Here is an 8880-nt window from a genome sequence, read left to right as displayed (position 1 = left end):
AATGATAGGGAGTTGTCTGACTCTGTGATTCCCACGCTGTTAAAAGCTAGAAAATCTACCTCTAGGAACATTTACCATTGCGTCTGAAAGTTGTACATTGCGTGGTGTGAGTCTCTGAGGGTTTCCCCCTGTTCCTTTTCGGTGGCTTGAATTTTGGCATTCCTCCAAAGAGGTGTGGCACAGCGCCTGGCCTTGGGTACCATCAAGGGTCAAGTTTCAGCCTTGGAGATTTTCTTTCAGAATTTCTTGGTTTGCACCTTTGTTTAGGGGGTTCGCCACTTGGCTCCCCCAGTGCGGTCTCTGTTGCCCCCCGTGGGATCTCAACTTGGTGCTGTCGGTTCTTCATAAACCGCCTTTCAAAAATATTTGTGAGATTCCTCTGCTCACATTGTCCCAGAAGGTAGCCTTTCTGGTGGCTATTACTTCTGCGTGCAGGGTGTCGGAACTGGTTGCTTTGTCTTGTCGTTCGCCTTACTTGGTGGTTCAGAGATAAAGTAGTGCTTCGCCCTTGTCAATCGTTCCTTCCTAAGGTTGTCTCTGGTTTTCATCTGAATAAATACTTTGTGTTGCCTTCCCTGTGTCCTAAGCCTAAACATCCTAAGGAGATTGCCTTGAATTCTCTGGATGTGGTTCGGGCAATCAGGGTGTACCTGGCAGCAACCTGGCTCACAACCAGTGAGTTGTTTAGGAAATCAGACTAACTTTCTGTCCTTATGGATGGACCTCACAAGGGGTTGGCCCCATCTGCCGCAACCACTTCCAGATGGTGGTGCAGGCCTATTAGATCAAGGGTCAGGTTCCTCCTTTCCCTGTTATGTCGCATTCTACTCGGGCGCATAGTGCCTCCTGGGCATTAGGCCATCAGGCGTCAGTGATACAGGTTTGCAAGGAGGCCACCTGCTTGTCTGTGCACACTTTTGCAAGATTTTGTAGAAGTAGATGTGCTGGCATCTGTGGATGCTGCTTTTGGTCGCAATGATTTGCAGGCTGCTGTTTGAGAGGACTGGTCCTCTTTGAGGGTGTGTGTTTTTCTCAGGTGAGCTCCAGTTGTTATGGTTGAGCTCCATGTTACCTGGTTGGCTAGGTTTAGCCTTTGGGAATTTTTTCTGCTGTTTTTTTTCCTATTCCTCATGTTTGAAACTGTTTTGGGACGTCCCAATGGTCAAGAAGATTCTGGAGTTGTGTCTGTCAATGAATGAAAGAGAAAATTGGATTTTTGTCTTATCATAAAATCCTTTTCTCTGATGTTCATTGGCGGACACAGCACCCACCCCTCTAATGAGTTGGGTTATATTACTTCTGATACTGCTTGCTACAAAACTGAGTGTCTATAGCAGGGAGGGGGAGTTTATCCCCTGGGACTGCCCCATAGGTGTAGTAACCTTTTTTACTGCCTAGTGTCCTACTCCTGTAGGGGGCAGCATAACACTATGGTCAAGAAGATTCTGGAGCTGTGTCCGTCAATGAACATCAGAGAAAAGGATTTACGGTAAATCAATTTTTTTCCTTCAGAAATGCTTGCTCTTTTTTTGTTTATAGCAGAGGTGATCCAATACCACCAAAAGAAAGCTCTATTTGTGGGAAACAAAGGACATCAATTTTATTTGGGTACAGCAGGAACGCGCAATTGTCAGTTAAAATAACACAGTGCCGTATCGCAAGAAATGGCCTGGTCATTAAGGGGGGGTAAAACCTTCCAGTCCATAAGTGGTTAAGGGATCACATGGCAAGCATAGTTGTAATTTCTTATCAGTAGAAAAATGACACCTCCTAATCAGCCACTGCAGAATGATCTCCACGCATCAGAAATGAGTTCCCTTTCTCCTGCTTAGAGGATGATTTCCTCCAATCATAAAACACGACTTTTATTTCGGACTTCACTTCGGTCAAAATGATGTAAAAAAAAAAAAAAACCCTTATAATGGGGTGACTTGAATTATTGCCCTAATCAGAATCCATGCGATTCATAATTGACAAGAATTAAATGGCAACGCTAACTTATTTTATGAATACAACTGGGAGCATTGCATACTAGGACTTCATATTTGATAAGTTATTATGTAGGCCTACCATGTAAAAAAAATCTCTTTGATATAGTAAATCTTATCAGAAAACTCAAAACCATTTTCACTTTATTAATGCTTGGAAAGTCCAAAGGGTAAATTCAAATTGATTTTAATAGCATTTTACCAAACTATTATAGAGTTAATAGAGTATAAAATAAGCAAAAAACTGAGATTCAACCTGAGAACCTAGAATTTCTCGCTAATCACTATTATAGTACATGTTGCTGTGGAGGCCCTTGCAGTGGGCCTCTGTGGACTTTACAGTTAGAGGAGCAGCAGCTGTGATGTAAAATTGCAATTAGCTGTGCCTTCAAAAATCATATTACTCTGATTTCTTCAATTAGAAACTCCTGCTAACCAAAAACAGGCTTTTTTTCTTTTTTTTTAATCTGAGTACTCTAAAATAACTCACATCAGGTCTTCCCTCCTGTGTATACATTCAGTGCTTATCAGTTCCCAACAGCCATTGATTTGACAAGCATGGAGAAATATTGACTGCTCTTTGCTTTCTCCAGCTGCAGCAAAACATCTTGATTCTTTGCAGAAAGCTTGTGCAACATGCATATATCCTATGTAAGTGTACTTGTATTTTTATGAAAACATGTTCATATATGACACATGAGGTTAGATCATGTTTCCAGTGAATAAAAACAAAACCAAAAAAAGTATGTATGTGTATATATATATATATATATATATATATTTCCTGCCAACTTTTTATTGTTTTGAAAAGAATAGGGAAGAGTTGAAATTTCTTACAGGTTGTCTGTGACCCCATCCCAATGCTTTTCCCTTTCTTCCTGTCCCTGTAACAACTGGGTAAGTAATGGGGGAGCAGTTGTTCCTGAGACAGCAAGCTACAGATGGCAACATTATAACATAAAAAAAAAAAATACCTTACCCACACAGCAAAAATGTATTCTCTTTTTTTTATGTATGTTGGAGGGATTTCTCATCACTTCCTGTTTTCAATGTGGACACAAATGGTTAAATAAAATGTCAGAGGCTCTAAAACTTTTTTGCGCTATCAAATACAAACCTGAGATTTTAACATGTTCCAGGTCAATGGTAATTCTTCTTCATGCAAATAATGGTAATAATTTGAATAGAATAATGTAATTTATCTAACCACGTGTCAATCTAAGCAATTCATTTTTTGAACCCCCCCCCCCCCCCCAAAAAAAGTATATACTTTCTGAAAGCAGAGAATAAAATAGCGTTTTTTGTTTTTTAAGTTGCTCAATCTTTGTGCAATTGCATAAACACATGCTTGCAAACTTGCATAAATGAATGCTTGCATACCATATTCCCTCCCTTCTAGATTGTAAGCTCTAACGAGCAGGGCCCTCTAGTTCCTCCTGTATTGAATTGTATTGTAACTGTATTGTCTTCCCTCACATTGTAAAGCGCTGCGCTATATAAATCCTGTATAATAATAATAATATGCTTGCATAGTTGCATAAACGCATGCTTGCAAACTTGCATAACCGTGTACTTGCATGCTTGCAAAAATGCAGAAATGCATACAGGCATAAACTGCATATCTGTGTGCGTGCATACCTGCCTAATTGCATAGCTGTTGTCCATCATGGCAATGGACCTGCATCTCTGCAAGACTGCATAGCCAGGTTTTGGCAATATAGTTGCTACATTATTTACTTGCTATACAAGTTAAATGGCCCCAGAAGGGGGAGGCAGGTGCACCACCCTCAGGTCCAGTGGACTATTGATGGACCAGTGCTGTCAGGTGAATCTGAGCTATTGTGTTTCTCTAGCATTGCAGTGATTCCTGATGTGTTAGAATGCCATAAGGATAATGTAGCAGTGGCTTTAACAGCTGTAATGGACTGCAACCGCATCCCCCTGAATGTGCCTGATCTCTAAACTTAAACAGGATTAGGTCTGGTTAGTACTTGGATGGCAGACTGCCCAGGAATACCAGGTGCTGTAAGCTTTCCCACCACAGAGTGAGGGAGGTGCCTGAGGCTGCTGTGTTTCGAAAGTATCTTGGGCTAGGGGACAGTAGGGCAGTCTCTAAGGTGGTCTGCTCTGTCTTTAGGTTTACTTCGGCAGAAAGTGGGTAGGTTAAGTACGCCTCTTTAGGACCTTCTGGGACCACCATAGTCATCGGCTTTTGCCTTGCATTTTCTCCTGGAGCAGAAGTTATGATCTCATTATTGCAAACATTCAACCAGTAGCAGCCCCAAAACCAAACGGGAACATGAGGTCTATCTTAGATTTTAAGGCACTAGACAAATTTCTAAACATCCTTCTGTTTCAGATGGGATCGGTCTGATCAGTGATGGTCTCTCTGCAAGAGGTAGATTTTGGGTGTCCTTAGTCATCAATGACGCATAGGTTCATGTGCCAGTTTTTCCAGGCTCATTGAAGGTTCGGATTGAAGGGATCGGAGAAAGGATAGAGGTCCGATTCCTTAGAGCAAACTGTGAGGGAGGTTCTTGCCATCTCACATGATTCTTGTCTGGCCCCTACTAACAAGACACCGAATGAAACACATCAGTGGGGTTTTGTAACTAATTATAATATTCACTATTGAAGGCATTATGAAGAAACACTGGGGGGTATTAAGACTTGATAAAATCCTGGGTCCGGCATTACCCGAGAACCCAGTGTTCATTTATAGGAAAGCACCCACCATTGGAGACAGAATAGTCAAAAAAGTGTTAGACCCTCCCAAAGCACCGAAGATGTTTTGGAATATGACAGGATTCCACGCATGTAGGAGATGTAAATCATGTCGCCAGGTGAATACCCACTTTAGAGGGCTCACCGAATTTACATCTAGCGCACATAGGTGTGCGCAGCCTATTGCATTAGGGTGTGCACCCCAAAGTTTAAATACACATGCATGTGTTTGCCTACATGTATATGGCCCCGGTACATTACTCTCCCTGCTGGCAAAGTGAAATAGAAGTGTGTGGCACTTCTCTTATGGCAGAGCAGGTCCGAGGGAGATCTTTCCCATCTCCTCACTGGCAAACAGAGCGATAATGCTAATGTGCCCTAGGTGATTAGGGTGTGCCCAGGCACACCCGGCACACCCTGTGCGCACGCCTATGCTAGCGCAAATGGTAAAACATTTGAGATTAAAGAATTTATCTCTTGTGTCTCCACACATGTTGTGTATGGGATGGAATGCCCATGCGGGTTGCTTTACATAGGCCGCACAAAGCGGAAACTTGGCATTCGTCCCATTGCACTTTAGAGAGAAACACTCTAGGGACCCCTCAGGTCTCAAATTTTGGGGGATCTAAAAGATGCCAACGAATTGGCGGGGGTTCCAATAGAGTAAGGGAACTCTCGAAAAAGGAAACACAATGGATCTATAGAACTAATTCCTTGACGCCAAAAGGGTTAAACATAGATCTGGACCTGAATTGTTTTTTAAGTAATTATTAATTTCTTTTGATATGATCATGTGTAAGTGTTGATTTTAACAATTTTAAAGATTTTAGGACTATTGAATTTTAGCATCTATTATAAATTTATTATATTTAATCATAGACCTGCATAGAACCAGTTTACCTATATTTTACCAATGATATGTATGACAAATGAATTTTAACAAATTTTAACAAATTTTAATGAATTATAACTTATTGAGAAATACAGAATGTATTTAAGTGATGATGCATAAATCCGGATGGCATTGGCAATGCAGTGTGTTTAAATATGGGTTTAACATATTTAGAATATTTAAATATTTCAAAGGCTTTCCATGAAGAGGATGCGAGAATGCCTAACTCCAGAGGTAGGAGACGCGAATCCACCCCATGTTGAGTAGGCTGTCGCACTCGCGACGTGGGGAGCCAGAGAAATAAAGGAAAAAAGGGGGGCCTGAGCGGGATTTTAATGGTGTTTTACAAAAATTGTAAAAACAAGACAATAAAAGTAAAAGAGTTTATTTTATTACATCAAAAACTGACATTTTAAAAGTGCAAAAAGACAGAAAGTACATTCAGACATATAAATGCATTGTAACAGGTAGGACATGGAAAAGATGCAATTTTTCAAAAAAACAGAACATCCGTAGATTGGTAATACGAAAACTCCATGTCCATCCACAAAACTTTACATGTTTCGCGGTGTTAGAACCGCTTCTTCAGAAGTATTTTGTATAAACAGGTACATATGCTCTTGTTACAATGAGACAAAATAGCAGCGTCAGTAACATAATTCATGTACATATATTATGAAAAAGCAGCTCATTGATTGCGTCCCAGAAGCCAACACCAGTGTGCGTCCCCCCTACGCCTGAACCCCAAAGGAATGGGCACAGATGGAAGTAAATTGGCATTAGGCCTACAGCCGCATCAAAGGTCTCCCGGGCGGGTGCGGTGGCATGCAAAGAAAAAGACTAACCCAAGGATAGAAAAAATTGGAAAGGTTGTCAAGTGAGGGATAAATGGAATGAAATGGGTGGACTATATTTCAAAAGACAGGGAAAGGAAGAGGAACCCACCTATAAGTCAATAGGCAGAATAGGTGCCTCTAATATACCCAAAAAGTCTTCTGCAGTCTAAAAATGACAACGGGGTGAATACCCCATATCAAATTGACATGGTGTAGTCCATAACATTGCATACCTAGGAAAGGGAAATTTGTATTAAAAAAGGTATCACAAAAATATTTTTTGGAATTAATGATAAATGACATAGATTTGTAAAAATTTAACCAGTATTATCATACCAAAATATGGTCCTTTGCAATAAAAACACAGGCAGCCAAAGAGTGCGGTCAACAGGCTCTGTGGTCAAGAACTGTAAGGCCCTTTGATTTGACCCATGACGAGGAGAGTCATCAAAAGAATTCCAGGATAATGTATATCAACCTATGTCCGGGTCACAAGTATTCAAAAACCAGGAAACTGGGATAATAGTAAAAAATAGAGGTATTAGAGTAATAAGACTAGAATGTCAATACCATCTCAAGAGATTCTTATAGTAAGAATAAAAGAGGGTTAGATACCTGATGCCTGGACCGCATAGCATAGATGGCCGACTGGGACCATTGGCACGCTAGAGTAGCGTCTTAAATTGCGCCACAATCCGGGCATCGTCCAATCCAAAGGGACCGGAAGTGACGCACCGAACCCGCTGTCAAAGTGCGCACGCGTGGAAGGCGCATGCGCACTGCACACCGGAAGCCGTATGGAGTGGAGCTCCACAGCCCGATCTGCCAGGGGAGGCGGGGGGCGTGAGCAGAACTCGTCCGCCGAGGACCCCGCCCCCCCTCCCGACAGCGCACACCCGCCCATAGGACCACGGCGCAGCCGCAAGACACACACCAATTAGTGAAGGCAAAGCAGGAGACGCAACTGTGGGCATTGCTTCGGGGGAGACAAGCAGGAAGCTGCAATAAACAGGAGATAAATTACAGTATATTGCATATAACATACATAAAAACATAAAAGGCAATACAATATATTACAAAAACAACCGCTAATCGGGTGTATCTAATAAACAGAAAATAGCATGAAAAATTAGGGAGTTTCAACTGTGCTCCCTCCCTTCCTTCCACACATACCTAAAAAACAGGAACGCATGACTGTATGACTGTTCGGCTCGTTCCTGGTCTGAGCCTTTGCACCGCTGTTTGTTGATGTTGTTTTTCTAACTGTTTATATCTCAATAAAAAGATTTTCAAAAAAAAAAAAAAAAACAGGAACGGCTCAAGAGATAGTACGCACCCAAACATCTGTCATGGACAAGCAAATAAGAGAACAAAGAGATGTATATTAAAGAATCAGAGACTCAAAAATCATACAGGCGAGCAAACTAAATCGCTCGATAAATATCCTAAACCCCCCAGACCATTAAGGTTGCAAAGATGGAATTACTGACATTATAGAAAGTACTTATACATCAACATCTCATTAATCCCCAATAATCCTCAATAATGTCTCTCTTTGTAGGATTCGTCTATCCCAGTCACCTCCTCGGGGGTCCTGGGGGACGACTTCTAACACAAAGAAGGACAGAAAGAAACTGTCTGGGGATGAATGGAATGCGTGAACTTAAGATTGAGTTCATTAGTATTTAAACTAATAAGAAAAGCATGTAAATCTTGCAGAGTTCCTGTCCAAATAATGAGCAGATCATCAATATACCTGTACCAACAGGTTATTTGTGAAAGCCAAGATTCCATTCCTTCATCCAAGAACAGTTGTCTTTCCCAGCCTCCCAGATAAAGGTTGGCATAGGACGGTGCGCAGCAAGTGCCCATAGCCACCCCCTGGGTCTCTAAATGAAAAGTAATTCCGAGTCAATATAAAATACAGTAACTTGGTCACAAAGGCCATAAGAGGCCAGGTATGTCTGTCCTGCTCTTTCAGAAAGGATTCAGTCATCCGGACACCCTGCTCATGAGGGATAGTAGAGTACAAAGCTTCAATATCAACTGTCACGAGCAGGGCTTCCGGAGGAACATGAATCCCCTCCAAATGTCGCAAAAAATCTGAGATATCCTTAATGTAGGATGGCAGTCGTATGACATGTGGGAGTAGGAACGAGTCAATGTATCTGCTCGCATTTTCGGTCAACGACCCAATACCAGATACAATTGGTCTGCCTGGAGGGTCAGACCTATTTTTATGTACCTTTGGCAGACCTGAATCCAATCGAGAATCTGTGGAAAGAACTGAAAACTGCTGTTCACAAACGCTTAACCAGGACACTTTTAATGGCTTCCCCCAACACAGGGTCAGGCACCGTATCTCAGCCAGATCAATGCAAGTAGACAACTGAAAACAGAGGATAGCGTAATATTGCCTTAACTTTATTTCCACAATATA

The sequence above is a fragment of the Pelophylax lessonae genome, assembly GCF_965119305.1.
Source record: "Pelophylax lessonae genome assembly, chromosome: 6".
NCBI classification, from domain to species: domain Eukaryota; kingdom Metazoa; phylum Chordata; class Amphibia; order Anura; family Ranidae; genus Pelophylax; species Pelophylax lessonae.
Note: the sequence above shows the minus strand (reverse complement) of the source record.